Genomic DNA, 26,784 nt, shown 5'->3' with positions numbered 1-26,784 from the left:
AAAGATAGTATTTTATGGAGGGTGCATTGTTATAAAGTATCGCTCTCCAATTCAAGGTGAAAATAATTATTTGTACTCAAAAGCTGTTACATTTAAGAGACATTTCACAAAGTTAAAATAAAAACAAATAAAAGATAAACTGAACTGCTCCCTTTTTGGAAATTTTTATCAAGTTTATACCAACTTTTTGATACTACAAGCCTGTAGGAACAAGGATCGAGATGTGCATATTTAGGGTATATAAAGACATAGCTGCAAAATATTTGTATTTGATAACTTCTACCTAATAAAATTTTGTTTGTAACTGATTTGATTTTCTACTGGGAAAACCAAAGAACAACTAATATCAATGAGGTGACATCATACTTTTTAAATATTTAATGATTTTCATCTCATTAAACACTGAGATTGCTGCATTATTATAAATCTTAGAAGTGAATATATTAACTTGTTCAACCTGTAAGTCAGTTACAGAGAGAAGCCTCAAGTCTATTCTTTTGACTCAAAATTTCTCTTCTGACTAAAAATAAACCCACAAATCAGGAGTGGGGGAAGGGCACTTCTATAGTGGTGGTAAGGTGTTATAATAACCATCCCAGATATTTAAGGAATAAAAATTTCTAATAAAAAAGATTATAGAAGAATACTATAAAAAGTTATATATCAACAAATGGATAAATTCCTAGAAATATAGTTTTCCAAAACTGAACTGGGAGGAAGTAGAAAAACAAAAGTGATAAAAAGAATAATTTTTTCTCACATAAATTTCTGAAAGCAGATTATTGTTTTCAAACAGTCCAACAAAGCTTTTACAATATCTCATTTTTTTTCTTTCCCTGAAAGAAAAAAAGTATAAATAGAATGTTGTTTGTAATTGATACATTTTTAGATACAATTTCTTTCATGCTTAAGCAAGAGCTAATCAGTTGACGAATCTGCCTACACATGGTGAAGTACAAAGCCGATGAAAAGGGAAATTTCTATTATTGTTCTTCCTTTCATTGGCAAGTTACTTAATATTTTTGGTATAGAAACTCTAGAATGCATTTTGATGTATTGTATACTCTGAGTTTTTATATAAAATCAAATATTTCAATAATTTGTCATTTTGTGAATAATTTACATCTCAGAATTAAGGAGTAGTGATTTTTTTCCATACTAATGTTCATTTATTAATGGCAAATTGCTGCCAAATATGTCTTGCAAGGAATGTTCCTTGAAAAAACTCTGTAAATTCATGACCCAAAGGTCTTATTTTTTATTCCCAGCTATACCTTCATTAAGATCTGATATGTGGTTTAAGGTAACCACATATCAGATCTTAATTATCCTTCTCTGTAGCCACAACCACAATAATATGAAAATAGCCAAAATGACTGCTGTGTAGCTTGGTAGGTAAAGCCAAGTACTCCCAAGAATAAAGAGTGACATTTCTAGCTAACGATGTTAATAATCTATGATCAAGAATTACTATGAACTCTGAACTAATCTATAATTCACTTATCATATACCCATTATACTGTAGGAACTTTGTGGTAAAGTGGAAAAAGCCTGAAGCTTGGAATGATGGGTTTCCTTCTGTTGAAGTCTCTGTTTCTCAAATGACTTTCCTGGATAAAGAGACATTTGGAGATGAAGATTCTCCAGATCCTTCATCAAAACAGCAGATTCTTACAAAATGCCCCTGAGTATGAATTTAGCTTGAGTTTTAAATGTATACCACTTCATAACAGCACATTGTGCTTACTCTCAACAGCAGAGTAAACATGCCTAATTTCTTTGCACACATGAAGAAAATACAGTTGAAAACTTATCTATCTATATTTAAAATTTTTTAATGTTTATTTATTTTGCAAGAGAGAAGGAAAGAAGAAAGAGGCAGAGAGTGGAAAGAGAGAGAGAGAGAGAGAGAGAGAGAGAGAGAGAGAGAAGAGGGGCAGAGAAAGAGGGAGAGAGAGAATCTCAAGCAGGCTCCACACTGTCAGCACAGACCCCAATGTGGGGCTTGATCCCACAAACTGTGAGATCATGACCTGAGCCAAGATCAAGAGTCAGAAGCTGAACTGACTGAGCCACCCAGGAACCTCAATTTTTTTAATTCAAAGGAAGAAAGTTTTATGTAGAGTAGAAATCAAGAATTCTGGATAAGACAATGTGAGATGGTGTTTGAGATCTGGGACATCTGAGGGTACTATGGGTAATCCTCCCCTTACGTCCTGCCCAAATTTTTATAGAGGTGAAATAATCAGCTTTAAGATTCTATAAATATAAGATTAAAGAAAAGAAATAAAACAGGGACTTATGGGAGAGGAATTTTTTTATCAGAAATGAGAAGAAACACTTTATTCACTTTTGCCTAAATGAGTAATGTCATTTATATGAAGAGATCACATCTTAAAAAGCATTGGGTTCAGTCCAACATTTTATTTATCACTATAATGATACTCTTCCACTGGTCTGAGTTACAAAAATGATTTTAGTTTAGATAGAAGATCCTAGCTGTACTTCATAATTTCCATCTCTGGGAAAAATCATCTCATGTGTCTCCTAAATGCTTATTACAATGGTGACTTTTAACTCAAATATAGCACACACATGAGAACATTTTGGCATCCAGTGCTGAAATATTAGTGTATGAAATAAATATTTCAAATAGAAAAAGAATTTCTAATGTCCCAGTAATAAAAGAAAAGACATGATGGGAGGATGCTTTTTTAGAGGAAAGACTGGCTGAAGTGTGTATACAAAAATGCCCAAGATTTTTCAGAACCCAGGAAGACTGAAAACAAAAACAAAAAACAAAAAACAAAAACAATAGCATTGTGGAAATATTTCTAAATTTCTAAAAAAAGTTTTTTTTTTTTAAGGAAGTGAATCACTTACAGTGAAATTTTAGGATGAACTAGATTGGTAAAGGGTAGATTCTCACTTTGATCTGCCTGTTTTAGTCCTATTTTCTGACTTTGGTGTGGTACCAAGGATATAGATATAAATAAATATTTATATTTATCAAATTATATAAAATGACTCTTAGATTCTCCTGTCCAGTTAGTAAAACTGTCAAGTTATTTTATTTGTAAATGAAAATGTAACTGAGTAAGTTTGCACTGTGTTCAGCTCCATTGACCCCCCAGTTTTTCTTTCTGGTTTCTTCTTAGAATGGTAACAAAATTGTGGCAGCACTTAGCCTCATGTCTTCTCGCAGTAACATACAAAGGCTGAAAGGGGAAATGTTTGTCTTTGTGTGCTCGTTTTTGTGTTTCTCCTAAACTTTTCTAGTACTCTGCATTTCTATTCCCTTAACGTTGTCCAGTATCACTTCATGCAGCCATGAATGTCTTTTTTTTAAGTACCAATCTATATGACTTCTTTATTAGACACACACTACTGTATTACATGTTATTTCACCAGTGAATTTTCTTCTACATTTTGTCAAAATATCTTTGAAAACAGATCTTCAAGGAGTATCCTGACCCATCGAGAGAAGTATAGTAATAGAAAATAAAAGTGAAATCAATGAGAGACACTGAAACCATTCCTAAAATAGATTATTAGTGACAAGAAGCAATCAACGTACAATCTGTTGATAGTGTAAGACATGCAGAAAAGGAATTGAAACCTTTATGCCGCTGAAAATGAATGATTTAATGTGTCAGTTCTGTTACACTGCCTGATAAAAATATTACTGGTGGTAAATTTAGACACTAAAAGATTGAAACAATTTTGTTTCATTATGTTAGCCAGGCATATAGTATGCTAATATTAGGAATGTTTTTAACACAAATTTTCTTGTTATATTATTTTTCCATTTTTGTAACTCAGCCATTTGAATCTTGTTCTGAATAACAAATTAGTAGAAGTGAAGTATAAACCTTTGACAAAAGTATACTTACTTTTCTTTGTCTAACTGCTATAATATTTCCTATCATTGATATAAATGCTGCTCAAGGTACTTATATCCAAGCATGTATGATACAAATGGAACACACACAAAATAACTCATGCATAACTACAATTTTCAAGAGAAGGTTCAAGAGACCAGACATCAACATGGTTATGTGAAGTCTCTTAATTTTTTAATGTTGGAAATTATTATAAAAAAAGTAACAATATGACCCAAGGAAAACAAATTTGCAGATCATATCTGATGTCAGCCTCTGCTGACTTCTGGATGTAGTTATATTATTTTACAAAAGATACAATTCGTTTTTTTAATAAGAAATGTTTTTTGTTTTTGTTTTTTTAATTTGTAAATGTTTATTTTTTGAAATGTGGGGGGAATGGAGGGGCAGAGAGAAAGGGAGACACAGAAGCCAAAGCAGGCTTCAGGCTCTGAGCTGTCAGCACAGAGCCTGATGCAGGGCTCGAACTCACAGACTGAGAGATCATGACCTGAGCTGAAGGCAGACACTTAACCAACTCAGCCCCCCAGGCACCTCAGAAAAGATATAATTCTTGTAAAATGAATCACAGCTAATTTGTCACAAAGCTGGCAATAGCAAAGAGGGTTCATCCATCATTCCTTAAACACACACACGCAAGCACACACACACACATAAGCACACATATACATCCATTAATACTAATGAAAACATTCTTTACATGCTTATTTTTTAAAAAAATATATTTTAATTATTGCCTGAGTATAATATAATAGCCTATAAATATTTCTGGGCATTTGGATCTGCCAAACAGAAAATATTTTATTCTCTGGATATTTAGTAATTCTAGAATATCTGAAAATTGTAAAGCTCATTTTTAATGGAATCTCCTAAACCTCCACTTTTTGTAAAAAAGGACAAAATAATTCTGAGTATGGAGAATTCCATTTGTATTACAACAGATTATTCTCTCAAAAGCCGAAATCAGAAAGAAGTGGAAATGTATCCACCTTTCTACATCCCAAATGGTGTTGGCATTTGAGGACAATTATTTACATGGAGATTTGTGTGCTGCATAGCTTATTTATCAAATGTGTATTCTAAGCAGTGGATTTCAGAATGTTGACATCCGTGTTTTCCTGCAGTTGTCAAAATAATAAATGATGTACAATATCATTTATACTTTCAAATTCTTTATGTATAATTGATCATATCCTCCAGCCTAACTCTGAGATTTTGCTTGCATTCTGAATGCCTTCTCAATGTCATCTTTCTTTCTATTACCTCCTTTCCTTTGCTATCTTAACACTTCTAAGCATGCCAGGTAACTCAATGGCATATTTATTTATAATAAATTTCCACATATGCTAAAACATTATCATAAAGGAAAGACTCAGAAAAATAAACCCCTTGACTATGGGTCCTCTTGACTGTCCACTGACTTGTCCTATTTTTGCATTTCTTTTCTCCAGTCTATTCCACATTCTACCTGGAATGATTCTTCCCCAAACACTGCTTTGATTAGGTCATTCCTCTGCTTAAAACCCAAGACGCTCCTCATTACCTAGAATTCTATCTACAAACTTTTCTTAAAATTGTCTCAACCTTAGTTTTAATTCAGAATATTCTCTATGCTTTCTCTATTAAAATGAAAATTATAGAAACTATATTTAGAATATAAAAACTATAGAATATAGAAACTATAAATAGAAACTATTTATTAATTTTATCTTAACCTTATTTGTCCAATCTTTTAGATACTTGTTTCACTCTCTAGAGTTCTTGACAAATACTTTTTCACATTAAACAAGGTCATATTGGCAAATACTAATTTTTCTTTTTAAATATGGGTATTTCCCCCCTCATTATTGTAACCAAAGGCCTTTATTTTTCCTTAACACAAGGAAATTTGTTTTTCCCAGACAGAAAGTAGAAAGTTGTTCATAGACTTCTTATTTTCCTGGCTGTGTTTTTTGTTTTTGTTTTGTTTTGTTTTGTTTGTTTTTGTTTTTGTTTTTCAAGAAGGCAAATGTCCTGGTGGGTTTTGTGATTTGGCTAAGGGGAGAGAAGGGAAAATACTATCCTGGGATGGAAGAAAAAGAGTAAAAGAGAGGGGAAGCTCATGAGTTGGAGGGGAAAGACTGGCAGTTAGCTAGCACACTCCTGGATACAGTCTTAGGACAGGTACAAAAATCTCAGATGACAATGACTTGATTCCAGCTACATCTGGGAAGGAGAGACATGGTGCCATGTTTCCCAGACAAGCAAAGATTATTCTGTTCAATGTGGCATGAAAGTAGTAGTCAGCTGCATTCAAGGGACTACAGTCTTGAATGCACTGAACTACATTTAATCTGAATATAATAACTTTACATCTTTTTCACATCCAAGTATGGAGAATAAGATATTATATCCTCATTCACAGATCCCATTCATTCTCCAAGGCTGAATTAAAACTCTGCCTTCGCTCCATTTTTTTTTCTGAAATATTCCTAGCTTAATTCATTCCTTTTCTGTATATTGATTTAGCTTGATGATTATCATTCTTCTCACTTATTGATACTTAAAATATTTTAAAATAATTTCTTATAAGAAAATATTTTATAACAGAATGTTGAGCCTGAAAATAATGTTTAATGTCTCAAGCAACCCATTGCTGATTTTCAACATTTCTTGGCATCTCAGGAGAACCAGGATTGTTTCCTGAGCAATGTTGATAACCAATATTAGTAAGTTTTTGAATTGGTAATTTATTTTATTTTATTAAAAATAGGTCCATCAACTGATGAATGGATAAAGAAGATGTGGTTTATATATTCAACGGAATACAACTTGGCAATGAGAAAGAATGAAATCCTGCCATTTGCAGCAAAGTGGATGGAACTGGAAGGTATTATTCTTAGTGAAATAATTCAGTCAGAGAAGAACAGGTATATGTTTTCACTTATATGTGGATATTGAAAAACTGAACAGAAGACCATGGGGGGAAGGGAAGGGGAAAGAATAGTTACAAAGAGAGAGGGAGGGAGGCAAACCACAAGAGACTCTTAAATACAGAGAATGAACTGAGGTTTGGTGGGGGGTGGGGGAGAGGGAAACGGGTGATGGGCACTGAGGAGGGCCTTGTTGAGATGAGCCCTGGGTGTTGTACATAAGCCAATTTGACAATAAATTATACGCATAAAATAAATAAAAATATATACGTATATACATATATACATATACATACTATATATATATACATATATATTTATGACAATTTCTGCTTAAGTATGAAATGCATTCAATACAATCTGATAAACAAACAAATGCTCTGGAAGTCCGTCAATATTCTAATGGGAATGTTCTGCTCTACTTGGTTGTTTCCCTGGTGAATACATTTTAGATCATATTGGAACTGAAAATAATTCAAAACGGAAAAAATAAATCCCATTAATGTTCATAGTCATTTCTAAAATGCAAAACTCCATTTCACTCATATATTGTAAATACAAGTCAAGTTCCTTATTCCCTATTGATTTCTGTGATATAACAATCTCCCTTAATCCCTGCTTTTGGATGTCCAATCTATACAGCTGGGCCCTTTAAACCTCTACATCTAGGCTGAGCAGTGCCTGCGGTTCTGAGATAAATCATGCCCTCCATTCAGGTCGCAGACCTCCTTTATGTCAGTCTCACTCTAGCCCAAGGCAGGTAATTAGATTTTTGTCTTGTTGGTAAAAACAGCCATTCCCTTAAGGACATTGGTAGTTTCTGTCTGGTCTTTTAGTCTCCTTGCTTACCCAAACAATACACTGGATGTTTTATACATAGTATTTTATTTAATACAGAGAAAAGCATTAAACTGTTTTCAGAATATTGGTTTCAGATATAACAGTAAAATTATTAGATTCAAAAGAGTAAATATTTGTTGAGCTGTCACTACTGTTTTTAGTAAATATTATAAATGCAATAGGTGATAAATAAATATATTGTGGATTGGATATCTGATTGTTTCACATAATATCCATTTCACCTTTCAGACAGTTCTCTGATTCTATCCTTTCTCAGTCCAAAATGTTCAAACTTTCTGTGTCATATCCTTATGGAAGAACAATAAACTGTCATGCAAATACTCCCACATACACACAAAACAAAAAAGTTCAGAAAATATCAATTACTGCTATTAACCATGATGCACTGTGATAATTACCCTTGAATTCTATTCTAGTATTTTATTTTTAAAAATGATGTAGAAATTGATGTATTGATTTTGACCCACTATTAAGACATCATCTGCAGCCTGAAAAATGTTCTTCACATAAGTAGGATCTGACTGCAGGGATGACCCATCATACTGGCAGTAGTGATGAATTCCGGAATGAACATATAACCCAGCCACATCTCAGGAGATAAAAGGAAATTTTTATTGGTATATGATCATACAAACTGGAGACTTTATCTGTGTGAAAATTATGGGTCACACTTACACTACAGAAGACAGCATGGAGACCTGGAAAAAAAAATATGACTCTTTCACTCATACGTGGAATTTAAGAAACAAAGTAGATGTACATAGGGGGAGGAAGGAGAGAGAGAGAGAGAGAGAGAGAGAGAGAGAGAGAAGCAAACCATGAGAGAGATTCTTAATGATAGAGAAGCTGAGGGTTTGCTGGAGGGGTGTTGAGTGGGGGGGGATGGGCTAAATGGGTGATAGGTATTAAGGAGGGCACTTGTGATGAGCACTGGGGGTTATATGCAAGTGATGAATCGCTGAATTTTACTCCTGACACAAAAGAGAGAAGGAAGGAAGGAAGGAAGGAAGGAAGGAAGGAAGGAAGGAAGGAAAAAGGAAGGCAGAAAGAAGAAAGAAAGAATGAAAGAAAGAAAGAAAGAAAGAAAGAAAGAAAGAAAGAAAGAAAGAAAGAAAGAAAATGGGACTCTTATGACATTATATGTTATGGTATCAAGCTTTGTCTGAAATTAGCCATTTCTGGGCTTTCAGTTATGTACACCAGTAAATTCCCTTTAGTGTTTAAGTAACTTTGTCACTTTCAATTAAAAAAAAATTAATGCTTATTTATTTTTGAGACAGAGACAGAGCATGAGCAGGAGAGGGACAGAGAGAGGGAGACAGAATCTGAAGCAGGCTCTGGTCCCTGAGCCATCAGCACAGAGCCTGATGTGGGGCTCGAACCCACGGACTGTGAGATCATGACCTGAGTCAAAGTCAGATGCCCAACTGACTGAGCCACCCAGGTACTCCATGTCACTTTCAATTTTTAAAGAGACTTTTTTCTTTTTTAATGTGTATATCCATAGAAGTTGATCTTATAGAATGAAATTTAAATTAAACTTTTTTTTTAATTTTACCAACTGGATACTATTTATAGAAAAACTGAAATAACTGAAAGAGGGATATCATTTTTCAAGACTCTAACATGTGATTGTGAGCTATTCACAGGTAATGGGGTGGAATAGCTTATTTTAAATTTATTGCTTACCTCAGTGAAATCTGAGTCAAACAATACCACTTTGTTACTGACAACTCAAGCCCCTGAGGAGCAAATTATTTCCAAATGACTCATAACTACAAGTAGTGAGAGCTATATTTGTGAGGACAGGTATCACAACTATTTGAAATGAAAGTGGCATTTCTGGCATTTACACCTGGATTTTCTCAGGATATTTCCTGTGTGCTCCCAAAGCCTATTGGAATAACTCTGAGGAATACTTGATATGATCCTAGAGATTCTTTATAAAAGTGGGGAAAGAAGAGAACACCAGTGCCAGGATACGCTAGTGAAGCACCCTATGTAACAAAGGAGTTAGTATCCCTTTCAGGCCAAATACACTAGGAAGTTCTGGGGCGCCTGGGTGGCTCAGTCAATTGAGCATCCCATTTCAGCTCAGGTCATGATTTCATGGCTCATGCCCATCATCGGGCTCACTGCTATCAGCACAAAGCCCATTTCAGATCCTCTGCCCCCACTGTCTCTGGCCCTCCCATGCTCACACACTCTCTCTCTCAAAAGTAAATAAACATTTAAAAAAAAAAAAAAAGACACTAGGAAGTTCCAAAGAAGGATGAAACTCAGAGGTCTGGTGTTCAGAGACCAATCAGAAAAAATTAAAAAAAAAGTTTTTTTTTAATTGTTTGTTTGTTTAACTTAGGGATAAGTTATAATTTTAGAGATGATGGAATAAAATTACATATGCTTTTATTTACAGACAATATAGTTTTTTTATCTAGAAAACTTGATGGAACCTACAAAAAAGCTACCTGAATTAACAAATGAGTTTTAAATTTTCAGGAGAGAAGACCAACGTACAAAATTCTGTTGTCTTTATATATAGTAGCTATAGATAATTAGAAACTTGAGATTTAAAAACCGTACCATGTAGTATAACATTACAATTTGAAATAGTAAATATGGCAAAAGTTGTCTAAGAATTCTACACTAAAAAATGCAAAATATTACAGATAAAAATCAAAAAACATCTAAATTTACCTTGTTCATGGGATCAAGGACCCACTATTATTAAATTAATTCAACCTTTGCAGATGCCCTTGAGAATCCTTTCTTTCTTTCTTTCTTTCTTTCTTTCTTTCTTTCTTTCTTTCTTTCCTTCTTTTTTCATTTATCTTTCAAATAATTTTCAAAGTTTCTCATTTTGATCTCAGGCAAGGACAGAGCTCTATTCTTCCAAATTAATTTATAGAGTCAATGCAATACCATTCAAAGCCCCAGTAGAGTTTTGTAGAAATTAAGAAGCTTTTATTTAAAATTTCAAAATGTAATGCCATGTATGTAGAATAGTCCTGGAAAAATAATACTAGAAGGAAGTCCTCCCTTTACTAAAATCCTCCACCTTTTTTTTCTTTCTGAGGTGGGGGTATGGGGAGTAGGGGTTGGAGTGGATCTCTCTGGAAAAGGTTTACCTCAAACCTCTGGCAACCAAGGTTTCTCTGCTTCCCTGATCAACTCTACTAGGTGTCCTATCAGTTTGAGTGCTGTCACCAAACCCCACCAGAATAGTCAGGCATTGCATATCAAAAGGCAACTACCAGGAGAACTAAAAGCAACTCTCCAACTGACTTTCTATTTTTTTTTTTTTATTTTGAGAGAGAACATGAGAAGAGGAGGGGCAGATAGTGAGGGAGACAGAGAATCCCAAGCAGGTTCCATGCTGCCAGCACAGAGCCCAACGTGGGGCTTGATCTTAAATGCAGGAGCAGTGACATCATGCCCTGAGCTGAAATCAAAAGTCAGATGCTTAGCCCACTAAGCCAGCCAGGTGCCCTTTCCTTACTGTGTTTTAAATGCACCCTTGCCTCAGGCTGCAGCTACCCACAGCCCAACACACAACAGTTCAAACAACCTTTTACCCCCAAAGGGTTGTCTCACAGCTTTCTCTCATTTGTTCTCTACAGTTTCTCAAATTGTAGACCATGTAGAAGGAAGCCTGTTTAAATTCAGTATCTTGTAAGAAACATAAATGGGCATTAAAGAGATTATTTTTCCCCAGAGAGATTTATAACCTTGGAAGGAGCTGATTTCTCAAGCTGTCTTACCTTGCCTGGCTGTGGTAAGTAAGCCTGTCTGCAGAATTGAATAAGAAAAGCACACCAAAACATTGCTAGGATTAAGTTATATATGTCTGTCTGTGTGTTTCTATCTGTGCCTTATGTATCTGTGTGCTGTTCATGTGTGCCAGGGAGAGAGATAGAAGGATCAATGGCGTGTTCGTGAATCTGGATGTTGTGCCTGATGCGTCCCTGAACTTCCCAGTTAATGATACAATAAATTGCCTTCCCTTTTGCATGCTAGTTTGAGTTGGATTTCTGATCCCGAAAACAAAAGAGTTTTACTTAATAGGCAAGACATTTCTGGATGGAGCCAGTATTAGTGTGCTGTTTGTGACACTTTTTAAACTGCATGAACCAGGTGATCCACTCTACCTTGCTATAAGTCTGTCCCTGACTGAGATCAAAATGAGAAACTCTGAAAATTATTTGAAAGATATCTGTCTAAAAAGAAAAAGAAAGTCATATGCTATGCAGCCTCAAGGGCATCTAAAAAACATTGAATTGATAATTTATGACTCTGGTAAAGAATTAGGATATATTTCATTATTTTTTTTCTTTATTAGCATGCAAAACATGGTAGTGCTATTGCTCAGGTATTGTATTTTTATTATTATATAAATTATTTTAAAGTGAATAAAATTGGGGAAAATACCATTAAGTTTTAGTTTCTAAAAATGAAAACAATATTGTAGTGTGTTAGACATCAGTATTAACCTGAGAAGCAAATGTTTATGCTAGAAAGCAGTAACTAGGTCTGAAGATCATTTTTGTGTTTTTCCAGAATATAGAGGACACTTCACTTAACTAATCCTTCTATATCCATCCCCTGCCCTCACAGCTGCAGTTCGTGCCCAGGTTTCAAGGATGGCAGCTGCAAGAGTTGGAGAAAACAAGAAGTGGAGAAAATAGGGGTGACCTTGAACCTTGGCCCTTTGTGTCAATAAGACTTCAGGATCAGTAGAGGAAAGAGAGATCCCAATGGAACCCATCTCTGAGGGATTGTCATGGCATGTAGCAGGGCCTGTAGCTCTTGGCCAGACCTAGGGCTTCATCCTTGAAGTCTGACCTTGACTTGATATGACTGCCTCTTTGGGGCAGTTCAAGTTCCTGTCACAATATTCATAAGCCTGATAATTTCCTTCTTTAGGGGAGGTGATGGTGTTGCAACCCCTTTCTGTGTTTTCCAGAGCCTGGGTGAGAAATCCTCAGGCATTTTGCAACTTCCTGCATCCCTGGAAGCTAGGAGAATGAAGGACACCTACCTCCATGCCTGCTTAAATATGAGGATATAGTCTGTGCCATACTGGAGGACTGAGCCATGAGAAATTCTTCTTGATGCTTATCTGGGCACACCGACCACCTGGGGTACCACTTTGGAATGACATTGATTATATATACCCCAAGCTGAGGAAGGTGGACATACATACTCATTTAATAATTAAATGAGATAAATTAAATGACACATTATAATATTAGGCTTATGATAGTTAATGAATGGTTGTAAACATAGTTATTATTATTATGACTATTACTACCATTACGACCGCAGTTTTACCTCAGCCAGGCTTTGATTGTATTTTGTTTCAATGTTTAACCTTTGAGCCACCTAGGGCATTTTTCTTCCATTCCACAGAGCACCGCACCAGCAGATAGCCTACAATACATAACATTATGCTTTATTCCATAACACACTGTTTAAATTTTTGTCAATGGCTGGATGAGTCCTTAAGTTTAACAAAATTGTTCTCAAATATGTACTCCATGCATCCAGGAATCCATGTGCATCTGTCATCACCAATGGAAAAAGAAAACAGAACAGCTTATCCTAGTGAGTGATATTTTAATTAAACTTCGGATTTACCCATGTCCTGACTTTTAAATGCCAGCTTTCTTTTCTTTAGATTCTGTTTTTACAGACACAACTTTGTTTGATTCTATCATAGGAAGTGTTAGGGTGGAAGTTACAGATGTTCTCAGTCTGTGTGCATTTAAGCATTGCCAGCCACTTGAGGATGGCTCTTGGCAAAGTCAAAGCTGTTGAAACACACAGGTTGCGCCATATGCAAAATGTTGTGCCCCTCGCTACACTTCCTTCAACTTCAAACACTTTGGAGCCAATGACTTGGAACATGATGTCATATAGAGCTGGGTTATACACTACAATGAAAGGGAAAAACTTAACAGGTAATAAACTTTTATAGTTCTTTTGTATGGTGTGGTTGACAGAGAAACAATTAAAATCTATAGTGTATTCCTTTTTTCTTGTTCTATTTTCTTTGAACTCAGGGCCATGTAAAACTTACTAAATCAGTTAAGTTTGAGCATAAGTTTTCATATCAAATTACTATTGTTCTTGCACTGTTTTGTGAAAGTACAGGATGTTTGCACAGGCATCACATCTACCCACCCTTTAGCCTGTGTTTGAACAGAAACAGTGAGCTTTTCCAGGGCTGCAAAAATTATGAAATATAAGACTAGATGCTGACCTTTTTCCTATGGTTATGAAAAGGAAAGGAAAGACAGAGGTCTAAGTGATGTTCTCTCATTGCACTTAGAAGTCCCATTCAAATATTTGCTTACTCTAAAATAATCTAAACAGTCCTAGTATATATTATACTGATCCCAACCTCCACTTGCAAATTTATACTGTTTTGCCTGCTTCATAATTGACTTCAGACAAACAGTATAAAAATAGCACGAAGTACATACCATTGTTACAAAAAAAAAGCTACTAATCCAGTTTTGCAAATGGTGGAAACCTTGATATAGGAAGAATAGGGTATATTGGTGTGTTGATGCATGCAACACAAAGATGTTGGTGATAAAACATAATCTCTGTATATAAGGTTAGTTCAGGACTATTAGATTAGATAAAAATAAATATGGGAATGTTTTTCTTAAAACGTACTTGATACTAACTTTTTTAAAGAGCAAAATGTTTCATGTTGCTTTAGCAATGGTGGTTACATGACTGATATTGGGATTCTAGTTTTCTTGTAGCCACTGATCTTATTAGCTAAGTCTCTTCATTTACTTTATGATCCCCCGAACCATTTGCTGGTAAAAATATTTTGCCTGACTATGCCCTGAGAGTTTCTCCTTTCTTTATTCTTTTCTTCAACTACAAGAAATGTATTTTGTGTACTGTTAAAAATTTTGAGTCAGGGCACCTGGGTGGCTCAGTCGGTTAAGCATCTGACTTTGGCTCAGGTCATGATCTGCTCGTGAGTTCGAGCCCTTCATCGGGCTCTGTGCTGACAACTCAGAGCCTGGAGCCTGCTTCTAATTATGTATCTCCCTCTCTCTCTGCCCCTCCCCTGCTCACACTCTGTCACTTTCTCTCTCTCAAAAATAAATAAACATTATTTTTTTTTAACTGGGTCCATGGTTAATCTGTAAACATCTGGTGAACAATGGCTATGGGCAAAGAACTGGAATGTGCAGGACACAAAGAAAGTGGTTTGGAAGAAAAATACTGCATGATTTTGCATTGGTAACTTTTGATAAATGCTATTCATTTAGAATAAGACCTGAGTGGAGGATTTTTCTCTTACATAACCCCCATTAAGGCATCCAAAACATTCACTCTACATGAGGGTGTTTGAGGTGCAAAGAGATATTTTTTAAATGTTTATTTATTTTTGAGAAGACAGAGAGTGAGCAGGGGAGGGGCAGAGAGAGAAGGAGACACAGAATCTGAAGCAGGCTCCAGGCTCCAGGCTCCAAGCTGTGAGTACTGAGCCCAACGCAGGGCTCAAACTCACGGACCATGAGATCATGACCTGAGCCGAAGCCAGACACTTAACTGACTGAGACACCAGGCGCCCCCAGGTACAAAGAGATTTTAAGACATGTCCTCTATGCTCCCCGCTCAGGCGGCCAACTCTGACAGTAACTGGAACTGCCATTGATGCCACTGTGTCTTGCAGAATGCACGTTTTTTCTGCCTTTGTGCTTTCTTCACAAACTTTTGATACATCTTTATGAAAGATTTCTGGTTATCAATACAATAAAATAATTTCCATACCTAGAGAAATGACCCAAAATAAAAGTTTATGTTAACCAATTTAAAGAATTTTTGCCAAAATAAATACCCTCACATGACAAGTGCTGTCTTCAGTTTCCGTGTAGGTCGAGTTCTCTTCAGTTAAGATTAAACCATGTTATTAAATACATGGTATTTCCAAACAGACTCAGATAAGCCCCAGTTTGCCCACAGAACCCATTCAAGTTGGCTGAAGCTGACTGATAAGTGCTCCTCATGCTTTGAGCACCTCCTGGCTTTCAGGATCATCATGTATTCCAGAGGCAGCTTGTACTTGGATTGTTGCCTTTTCAAGTCCTCTCTACATCCAGCCCCAAAGAACACTCGCCCTGCTTTGGTTCCAACTTCTCATGTCAGGCCAGCCCCAGGTATGATCCTATGCCTGGTCCTGCATGGGTCCTGGATCCTCTTCTCATGGATGCCTTCCTTGTGTTTACTTTAGGAGTGAATTATAGGGTGAAAAAAGGAACACAAAACAAGGAAAGCATATAAACAACCAGTGAGGAAATTGAAACGAATGATCTACCTACATAGGAAACAAAAGAGTTAAAATAGTTAGAAAAATATATAAATGACATATATATATATATATATATATATATATATATATATATAAAGATTATTGTTACTATGAAGAGGGGGGAAACCTGTTTTGGAGTATATGAAATTATAAAGTTGCCAATCCCATTTATTTTATACCATACATTTAATGAGGTCTCATTAAAAATATCAATAGAATTACACACAAGTGTGTGTGTGCTCTAAATGATTCAAAAATTCATATAGAAAAATGTGCACGAAGATCCTTGGTGATAAGAAAAGGGCGAGTGTTGTGGAGCAACTCGGCAAACAGGTTAAAGGGATATAATAGCATTCAGAAATAGATACCCAGATATATAAGAATTCATTCTACTTCTGGATGGCATTTTAAATGAGTGGCAAAATGTGAATTACTTGATATTTTTTTGTCAGGAAATTGAGTAGCTATACCACGCGAAAATCCTACCAAATCAATTCCGGATGAATAAGATATTAAATTGATGATATTTAACCATAAAATTATTAGAATAAATCAAGGAGTGTAAAATGGTATAATTTCCAATGGAAAATTAATGCAAAGTTTTTAGATATAGTAAAATGTTGAGAAAAATAAAAATATTCTTCAAGAAATAAAATAATGTGAAATACCTTTCACATATCTCTGGGGGAATCCTAAGCATTTCATTACACATGGTAAACTTTAGCCTTTGGAAAGTATTCCCCCATTTTGAATGGCCCCTGCTGCTCACATTCTCATTCTAAGTGATTTCTGCTTTCCCATGTTATGTAGATTTTCCAGTGCATACCAAATGTAGATATTGGTGATATGTAACAGTAGTTAATTTTCCCTCACACATAGAATGTTTGAAAGAGTGAGATTACTTTTTTTCTCTTTAATATTTCCAAAATTTTCCAACAACCTAATGCTGGGCTGAGGCCAAGGAAGATTCAGATTCCTTTATATCTATCTGGGGACTCTGGTTGTAGGGCCCCTGTGATCTACAGTTGAGAAGGTCTTTGTGATTTCAGGGGAAGGTGAGAATGTTTGGAAAACATTATGAGTCAAACTGAGTCCCCCAAGAAAAGTATGTTGAAGATCTAACCCCCAACACCTTAGAATGTGACCTTATTTGAAAACAGGGTTTTCACAGATTTAAGTAGGCTAAGATGAGGTCATTAGAGTGGGCCTTAATCCACTATGACTGGTGTCCTTAATAAAAGGGAATTCGGTGCACAAACACAGAGGGAACATATTGTGAAAACACATGTAAAGAATACCTTGTGAAGGAGAATTGGAATGAAGCATCTACAAATCAAGGAATGTGTGAGGCTATCAGAAGTTAGAAAGAGGCCTGGAATACCTCTTTCTTTAGTGTCTTCAGAGGGAGCAAGTTCCTGCTGTCATCTTGATTTTGGACTTCTGGCCTCTGGGTGGAGACATGAGACAATAAAAGCTGCTGCTTTAAGTCACCCACTCCGTGACACTTTATTACAGTAGTCCTAGGAAACTAATACAGTACACAAGGTCTTTATGGAGCAAGAAAAGAGACCAACGGAGTCTGAATTTCCTTCATCTTTCTGAACTACTTTTTTTCTGATTCTGTGAGCCCATGTGGAGAAGAGCAGAGCCCAAAAGCACTGTTTCCTGGAGAACTCTTTGAGGTACGTGGAAGGATATGAACAATAGTACTGTCCAGGATGCTTAAACTGAAAAATGCATACTAATTGAAACTGAGTTCATTCTCATTTTTACTACCGCATTTTTGAACTTTGAGGATTGTGGACCTTTGGAGCCAGCATCTCTGGTGACTTCACATGGTAGGTGCCATCAGGAGTGGTGGCAGTGAGGCATTGTTTTGCACACTGATGAGCAGGACATATTGCCAAGAGGAAGCTGGGGCAAGACAGGAAGGTCAGCAGACATTTCAGGGTATTATGGCTTAAATAAGTTTTGAGAGCTCATGTGGGCCATCCCTAGGAATTACTGAGAAATACATGATACCATGAAAAAACTGGAGAATTTCCCCAGATAACTGGGGACATGAGCAAGTTATTTGTGTTATTATTAGTGACTCCTATCTGCCTCCATAGCCTGAATCCTAAGGACAATGAGTTTACCATTATCTAATTCTGACGAAAAATCAATGATTCTGCTTTGACTTTTAGTTTGGTCAAGACTCACTACTTATCTCCCCCCTTCCCATTAGTAAACAGTTTTTTTCATTCATTCTTCAATTATATATTTACTTGGCTTCTAGCAACAAGCATTTAATAAGTACCACATAAAGTTACAGTATTTATACCTACAGTGGTTTTTAGTAGGAAGCCAAGAAACATGTTGACAACCATAATATGATACAACATTGCAAAAAGTTTAATGGCTGTATTTACAGAGTTAAAAACTCATATAGAGAAAGGGAAGCTTTATTCAGCTTAGAATAGCCAGGGAGGATCTCCCACAGGAAGTGAAACCTGTTATAAAGGAAGATTAAATGATTTCCAGACGGTGAGGAGAAGGGGAATTCCTAGGCAGAGGCAACAGTACATGCAAATGATAAAAGAATTGTTAGTGAACTACAGATGACTTTAAATTTCTTCAGCATTTAAGACGAGATGCATGAGGTGGAAGATGAAGTTAACTGATATTTAGGACACACATAATAAAATTATCTTTATGCATACTATATACTTTATCACTGGAAATCACTGAAAATTGAAGAGTATAAGATTGGTAAGACTTTTGTGAAGCATAAAAGATTGATGATATTATGTATCATAAAAAAATGTAAAAAGTACACATGGCTGTTCATAAACATTCCCCAGTGTAGGTTTCCATCTCTCTTCTTACTTTCTTGGGCATCTTTTTCATTTTACTTAGTTACACCTTGAATGCTCAGTGTCAATGTCCCATGAAAAGACCCTTTGGATGAAGAAAATCCATCAAATGAAACCTGGGAGGCCATGTGAGAATAAGGTGCTCTCATATAACTGCCAGGTTCTTATTTTTTAAGTGCACAAAAAACCATCTGGAATCTACTGCTTGAGAAACATAGTAAGAAAGGCCATCCTCACAGAAAAGTCTCTCTACAAATTACCTCAGTGCATGTAACTTCTAAGTTAAGGTTAACAAATAAACAGTCAACGATACATTTCAGCATTTCTTTACTTTCTTTACTTCTTTTTATTTTAAAGTTTATTTATTTTGAGAGACAGAGAGAGAGAGAGAGAAGAGGAAAGGGAGAATCCCAAGTAGGCTCTGTGCTGTCATCACAGAGCCCTAGTCAGGGCTTAGACTCAGGAACCATGAGATCATGACCTGAGCTGAAACCCAGTTGGATACTTAACTGACTGAGCCACCCAGAAGCCCCATACTTCTTTTACTTCTTAATAAAAGACAGTGCTTTATTAAATCCCAGGTCTGGCCATTGTTTTTATTCCTTCTAGCTCCTTTTCTCCTCACTAGAGATATAATTCCTTAAGGAATCCTTGGATAAAAAAGACATTTTCTTTTTTAAACACTAAAGACATTTAGTGTTTAAGCACTAAACAGTGTATCTCAAGCATTTTGAATCCTCCAGCATCAACTGTATTTGCAATAACCACGCGGCACTCACCCCAAACACTGAGTCCCTGGATCCTCTGAAGAAAGAATGAAAAGTGTTATCCCTGACCCATCATGTTTGACTGTCTCTGTCACTCATCATGAAGTACTTTTTTAAATTTTTACTTGCAGAATTAGTGAATAAGATGTTCAATGTATTGTACAGCTCCCCCAAAGCAGGGACATCTATCTATATTGTAAATTGTAAGATAATATTATTTATACTACCTGGAAGGTAAAATTTGTCCCAAATGATATTACAGTTTAAAAAGGACTCCTCATGTGATTAGATTGGTCCCACCCATATAGTGAAGGATAATCTCTCCATCTCAAGGTCCTTGATTTAACCAAATGTGAAAGTCCTTTTGCCATATATGGAAACATATTCTCAGGTTCTAGGAATTAGTATGTATATAATTTGGGAGCTACTATTCTGCTACCACACTTATGGTCTTACATTCTTCTTTAGCTTTTTGTGTCTTCCGCTAGGTAAATTGGTATCTTGTGTGAGTGTGTGTGTGTGTGTGTGTGTGTGTGTAATTATTCAAGTAAGTTTTGTTTTTAATTTTTTTAATGTTTACTTATTTTTGAAGGAGAGACAGACAGAGCATGACAGGGGAAGAGCAGAGAGAGAGGGAGACACAGAATCCGAAGCAGGCTCCAGGCTCTGAGTTGTCAGCACAGAGCCTGACATGGGGCTCAAACTCACAAACTATGAGATTGTGACCTGAGCCGGAGGTGGATCCTCAACCTACTACCTGAGCTACTCAACCTGAGCTACTCAGGTACCCCTCAAGTAAGGTTTAACATAATAGTACTATGAAATTTCCCTCACTAATTCACATTAGATAACTTTTAGATTTCATATATGTGAAATAAGAAATATATGCCTGTATGCTTCTGTTACGTGATAATATTTTTTGATTTTTACACAAATATTTTAATAAAGAGTTTGTAAAAATTATGGTGCTTGTATACTGTATTGTGTAATTAATTATTGCTGGGAAGATGTTGATTGAAAGCAGCAAGAAGATCAATATGTGTGAAACACATACTATGTGAAAGCCCTGCATACGCAAGTATCTCATTTAAACAGTAATTAGTGTTTTCATTAATGGTTGCTTTCTACATTTTACAGATGAAGTTGCTGGGGCTCAGAGAAGTTAAGAGATGTGGCCTGAATCATATAGGTCATAAGGACTGGAGCCTGGAACCAAATCCAAATTCTCCAGGCAAAAGCAAAACAAAAGAAAACAAAACAAAACAACAAAAACACTAGAAACACCACTGAATCAAATACATATTCTTTGCCAAAGTCCAGTAACTTTTAACACTGGATGCTGTAACATATTTCCAAAATGAGTATTTGAATGGATTCACCTAAAATATCTTAATACCTTAAAATACATCTTAATATTTTAAAATATCTTAAGTGACCATTTTTTTTTTCAGCTAAGAACTGGTTTACTTGCTAGTTATCAAATTGCAGAGGCTGCAAAATGATTAGATATATAGAGATCACTGAAACAATGGGTAGTAAAAAATTTGTTTGTGGTAGACTTTTGATAAATTAGAGAAATATAATAAATTTGATTCTGGTCTATGGGGGTCAGTAATACAGTGATTTATTTTTTTTTCTCCCTGCTGGCAGTTATTTCAGTGATAAGCCACTGTCTTATCAAACACTCATTTGCACTTAAGGTAAATATTTAAGCAGAGATCCTATTTGATTTTGATCTGTGGGTTCCTTGAACAGAATTATCAATCAATATAATGATTCAACCTTAACTGAAAGTTTAAAACATTAATATTTTACATCATATATTATGTTTTTTTCTCTCTTTATTTTCCCTGGTCAAATCAGAGAGATTAATATTTTAAAATTTTCACCTCATAATGAATTTCATGGAAAGTTCCTCTTTTCCTGATCATTCTCTACTTTATTTCTAGATAATGTTGAATGGGAAAGAGAATGAAGGACTTAAGGATACCAACAGAAGGAAGAAGAGAAAGAACAATGAAATACACAAGACAAATAAGTTAGTAAGAAGGAGGAAATGACTTAAAAAATGGGATAAAGAGAGAGTCCTAGCAGACTCATTTTCGTAAATAATCTGTGACAACTGACTGCCTTCAAGAGGTCATGGATGCCCCGGGCTGGAGCTGACTCCAGGTCTGACTTTGGGGGAAATCCCCTGGCAATCACTATTTCTACAAAGCAAGTTATTCCTAGTGGACCCAGTCAGAGTTGTCTCAAAGATGATCTGGCAACCCCTAGATCCTTGGGAGCTATTGTCTAGGAATCCAAAAGCGTCTTCCTCAACTCCAACTCCAACTCCAAAAACAAAAACAAAAACAAAAACAAAAACAAAAAACCACAAGTAGGAGGTTTAATACTACTGCTCAGGTTCAGTACTTACCACAGAAAGTCAGCCAGCAGTATTTCTATACTCCGGGATGCTAAGTAAACTATAAGAATGACCTTATAGTGCTTCATTCATTAATGAAACAGATCTTCAATGTTTTGTCCCCAATCAACCCACTTCAGAGACCTAAAGCAATGAATTAAGCCCTAATGTATTTATTGTATGGATAACATGAACTTACTCATTTTTTTTTTTCTAAAACATGGTGGGAAAGTGGAAAGAGAGCAGTCAAAGAGATGGTTTCTGCCAAAAGGCTAGAAAAATGTGAGATGTATAAAGAAAAAATCATAAACTTAAAGAATGGAGAGATATGTGTATAAATACTGGCTCAGTCACTTACTAGCTATGTGATGCTGAGTAAGTTATTTTCCTCTGAGTCAGAGTTCCTTAACGTAAAAAATGGAATAGTGATATCTACTTCTTACGACCACTATGAGAATTAAATGAAATAGTGTATCAATTGTCTATTGTAATGAACACATTGTAACTGCTAATATTAAATAACTATTGTTATAATTACTAGTTTATAAATTAATAATGGATAATAGATAACTATAGCAATTACTCTAATACTCAAAACTTCACATAGTTCCACTCCTGTAGGTACCAAAATGAATCAAGATGAATCCCTTAGCAAATCTTAAGCCATTTTCTCCAATATTGAGAAAAATCTCCCTCTTTTGTCCTCATAGTTTATCAATTCTGTCTCTAGCATTGCGTTCTTGCAGCATGAATAGGCATTAGAACACACAATCGCTCATAGATTAAGTTAATAAATAAATAATTATTGAATAACCATGATGATAAATAATTAGAAGTTAGGAAACTAGGTAGGATTGGATATAGACTATGGAAACCTTTTTTACCAGCTACCCATTTTCAAATCAAAATATTTTCTTTATGTTCCTTTAAAGTTTAACACCTTTTGATATTATGATCAAAATTGATATCTGCTTTATGAATATCAGCAGCAATATTCTAATAGCTTAAATCAACTCTGAATAAGCATTTTCTGTTTTCCTAACTTAGCAGCATTCTTTTTCCACTAAAAGTCCTTTTGTAGTGATGTACAGGCTCAATATGTTCTATAGATACCACAACATGAGATCAGAATGTGCAGAAGTAAAATAAATGGCGGACGAGGATCATCTGTTGTCTGTAGGCAGCGTGATGGCAGCGATTCCCTTTGCTTTTCTGCAGACTTGACAGGCATCCCGCTCCCTGACGGTGAAGCTAACATGCTTTGGCAGTGGCTGCAAAAGCAGCTTTGCGTGATTAAATCTTAAGTCTTTCTGTCAAGAAACTGTCTGTGATGTCTTTTCTCACAACCACATTATGTCTCATTACAAACCTCTTTACTCCCCCATAAGCTTAGGCATTACCAATTAAATGTGTTCACAGACCATGTTTTATTAATCAAGCCATTTATTTACCTTTATACTTTAGATGGCAATATGGTTTCCATGCTAATTAAAGGGAAGCTAAAATATAGAAAATACATTTCTGCAAACACCGAAACTTTCATATGCCTTTGAATTCTAAACTAACATTCTTGTTTTAATAACCAAAATGATAAAATGTTATTCTTTCTCTGTCGTAGATAAGATTTCTTTCAGCACTTTGAATATGTAACTCCTCATTTTCTGGTCTTTATTGTTTCTGATGAGAAGTCTGCCAGAAATATTATTGGGGTTTTCTCATACATAATCGGTTTGCCTTGCTGCATTCAAAAATCTTCCCTTTATATTTATCTTTCAACATTTTTACTATGATGTGTCCAGGTGCAGATCTCTTGGTGTTTCTCCTACCTGGAATTTATTGAAGTTCTTGATGTGCAGCTCATGTTTTTCATCAGATTGGTGAAGTTTTCAGCCATTAATTATTAAAAGATATATATATATATATATATATATATATATATATATATATATATATCTTTCTTTTTTCTTTTCCTTTCTCTCTCCTCTCAGGGTAGTATCATGTGTATGTTGAAACATATATTGTTGTCCCACACTGCTCCGAGGTTTTATCTATTTTTCTTTACATTCCCTACCACTCCCCACTCTATTCTGACTGCATAAACTGTTTTGACCTATCTTCAAGTTCACTATTTCTTCTGCCAATTTAAATCTACAGTAGAGTACCTCTAGTGACCTTTTCATTTCAGTTATTTTACATTCCAACTACTGATTTTTCAGTTGGCTTTTTTATATAATTTGTACCTCCTTATTGATATTCTCTAGTTGATGAGACATCATCATTGTACCTTCCTTTACTTTTTATTTTTTTATTTTTCTAACGTTTTATTTATTTTTGAGACACAGAGAGACAAAGCGTGAACAGGGGAGGGTGAGAGAGATCGGAAGACACAGAATCTGAAGCAGGCTCCAGGCTCTCAGCTGTCAGCACAGAGCCCAATGCAAGTCTTGTACTCACGGACTGCGAGATCATGACCTGAGCCAAAGTCGGACACTCAACCTACTGAGCCACCCAGGCGCCCCCTTCCTTTACTTTTTATAGCATACTTTTCTTTAACCACGTAATATATTTATAATGGCTCCTTTAAAGACTTTGTCTAATAAGTCTGACCTTTGGGCCCTCTTATAAGCAGTTTCTGTCATCTGCCTTTTTTTTTCTGTCTGTCACACTTTCCTCTTTCTTTGAATGTCTAATAACATTTTGCTTAACATTGGAAATCTGAATCAATACATTGCAGCAACTCTGGATACTGTCACCCACTTGGGGGATTATTATGGGTTGTTTGCCCATTTGTGTAGTGACTTAGTTGGACTATTTTTTAAGTATATTTTCCACACAGTGTGAAGCCTATGATGTCATTCTTCAGAGGGGGCAGACGAGGTTTGCACACAAGTCACCTTGAGATGACAGTGGTTCTGTTTGGGCTCTCCCCCTAATATTTCTGTTAAACTTTCAGCCTGGATTGGTTACACCCAGCTGTTAGACTTTACCACATGTGGCTTCTTGCTTTATGTGGGACAATGTCCTGGGGCATAAATTCCTTCATGGAATGATTCAATTAAATTTAGGCTTCTTTTCAGAGATAATTTATGAAGCTAGTCTTTGATGTATGTTTTGACACCAGGAAGGTTCTTTTTAATTGTACATTTTCCTGTTCACTCTGATACACTAGTGAGCCTATAATTTAGTTTGCTGCTCTTATGGACCTACCAGCCTCTTAAATGTTTGCCACCAAAATCTCTATTAGTTTTGAGAGTACCATCAGACTGGAACCTCCTCAGCTTCTGTTTCATAGTCAGTTACTGTGAGGAGAGCACAAAGCCCTTCATTCTTATGACGTGCATCCTCCCTTGGCAAAATATCTTAGCTACCCCTCTTGAGCTGGGGTTGGGGACTGTAGCCTACATTTCTTAAAGTAGAATCCCTGCTTTATAAATAGCAAGCTGAGTGGGGGCAGCTGGCTCTGGTCTTCTTAGCTCAAGTCTCTTAGCATAGAACTTCTGCTCTGAAAGCACACTGCAGCAAGAGCAATCAGGACTTTAGTATTCTCAGCCTGCCATGCCAGAGGTAGGTCTTCACGTGGTGAGTGGGCCTGAGTGGAGGAAGGGAGCTCTTCCTTCATAGCACTCATCTGGAATTTAACCTCTGTACCACAGAACTGGAATGGGGGGGGTGGTGGGGAGCATGAGAAATTCTGCTGGACGTTCCCTCTGGAAGAGGAACATAGCCTCACCCTTGACTGATAGCTGGGACACGGGAACAGCATTTTCCTGTTTAGTCCTGAGAAGAGTAGAGCTTTCACACTGTGCTGAGGGCTCAGGGAGTAAAGCATTGACTGAAGCACCACAGACTCTTGCTGTTCATTCCAGAATTTAGTATATTTCCCTGAGCAAATGTGTCTTTATTTCCTATATGCTCTAAGGAGAATTTCCAGGGACTTTAAACGCTTTTGTAGTTTTTGATGTTGTTTATAATTTTCACCAATTGTTGTTTTGCTGGTGAGAACAAAGATGAGAACGCAGATCTTTTCATGTCACCAGTTCAGAATTCCACATGGTTCTTTTCAAATAAGTTAATTCAGGGAGGTTAATGAATCAAATGGAAAGATTACATGGGGAAAAAAAAAAGCTAGAATAACTTCCTAGAGTATGTTATAAAATAAGTGTGCATTCACATACCCATACTCTCCCATTATACCAATCTTAGTAAAACAAACAAACAAAAAAATGTAACAATCATCTGCACATAGGATCACAAATCTTTAACCATATTGGTCCTAACTCATATGTATTAAAAGCAAGACCAAAAGTATCAGATTATTTCCAGGTAATATAACTGCATGCCAGACAACGTTTGGTACCAAATGAGGCAAAATTTATGATGTCTGGAATCCAGTCAAAGATTAGCAGGCAGCAGAGGCTGGAAAATAAGCCTATAGTAAAAAGGAAAAGCAATAAAAAGCAACCAATGTAAACAAACCCAGGACTGATACACACGCTAGAATTAACATACAAGAATCTCAAATGTAATTATGATTCTATAGTACATGCTCAAAAAAAGTAGGTAGAAATATGCAAGATATGTAAGAGACCAGTATCAAACTTGTCAAGATGAAACCTACAATATGTGAGATGTAAAATGTGCTGGTTGGGATAAATGACAAATAAATTGCAGTGACCATGAAGACAAATCAATATAAACTATCCAAAACAAATCACAGAAAGAAAAAAATATTATAATAA

The sequence above is a fragment of the Panthera tigris genome, chromosome B1, assembly GCF_018350195.1.
Source record: "Panthera tigris isolate Pti1 chromosome B1, P.tigris_Pti1_mat1.1, whole genome shotgun sequence".
Classification (NCBI taxonomy): domain Eukaryota; kingdom Metazoa; phylum Chordata; class Mammalia; order Carnivora; family Felidae; genus Panthera; species Panthera tigris.
The sequence above is the reverse complement of the archived record's forward strand: the minus strand, read 5'-3'. Positions refer to the sequence as shown.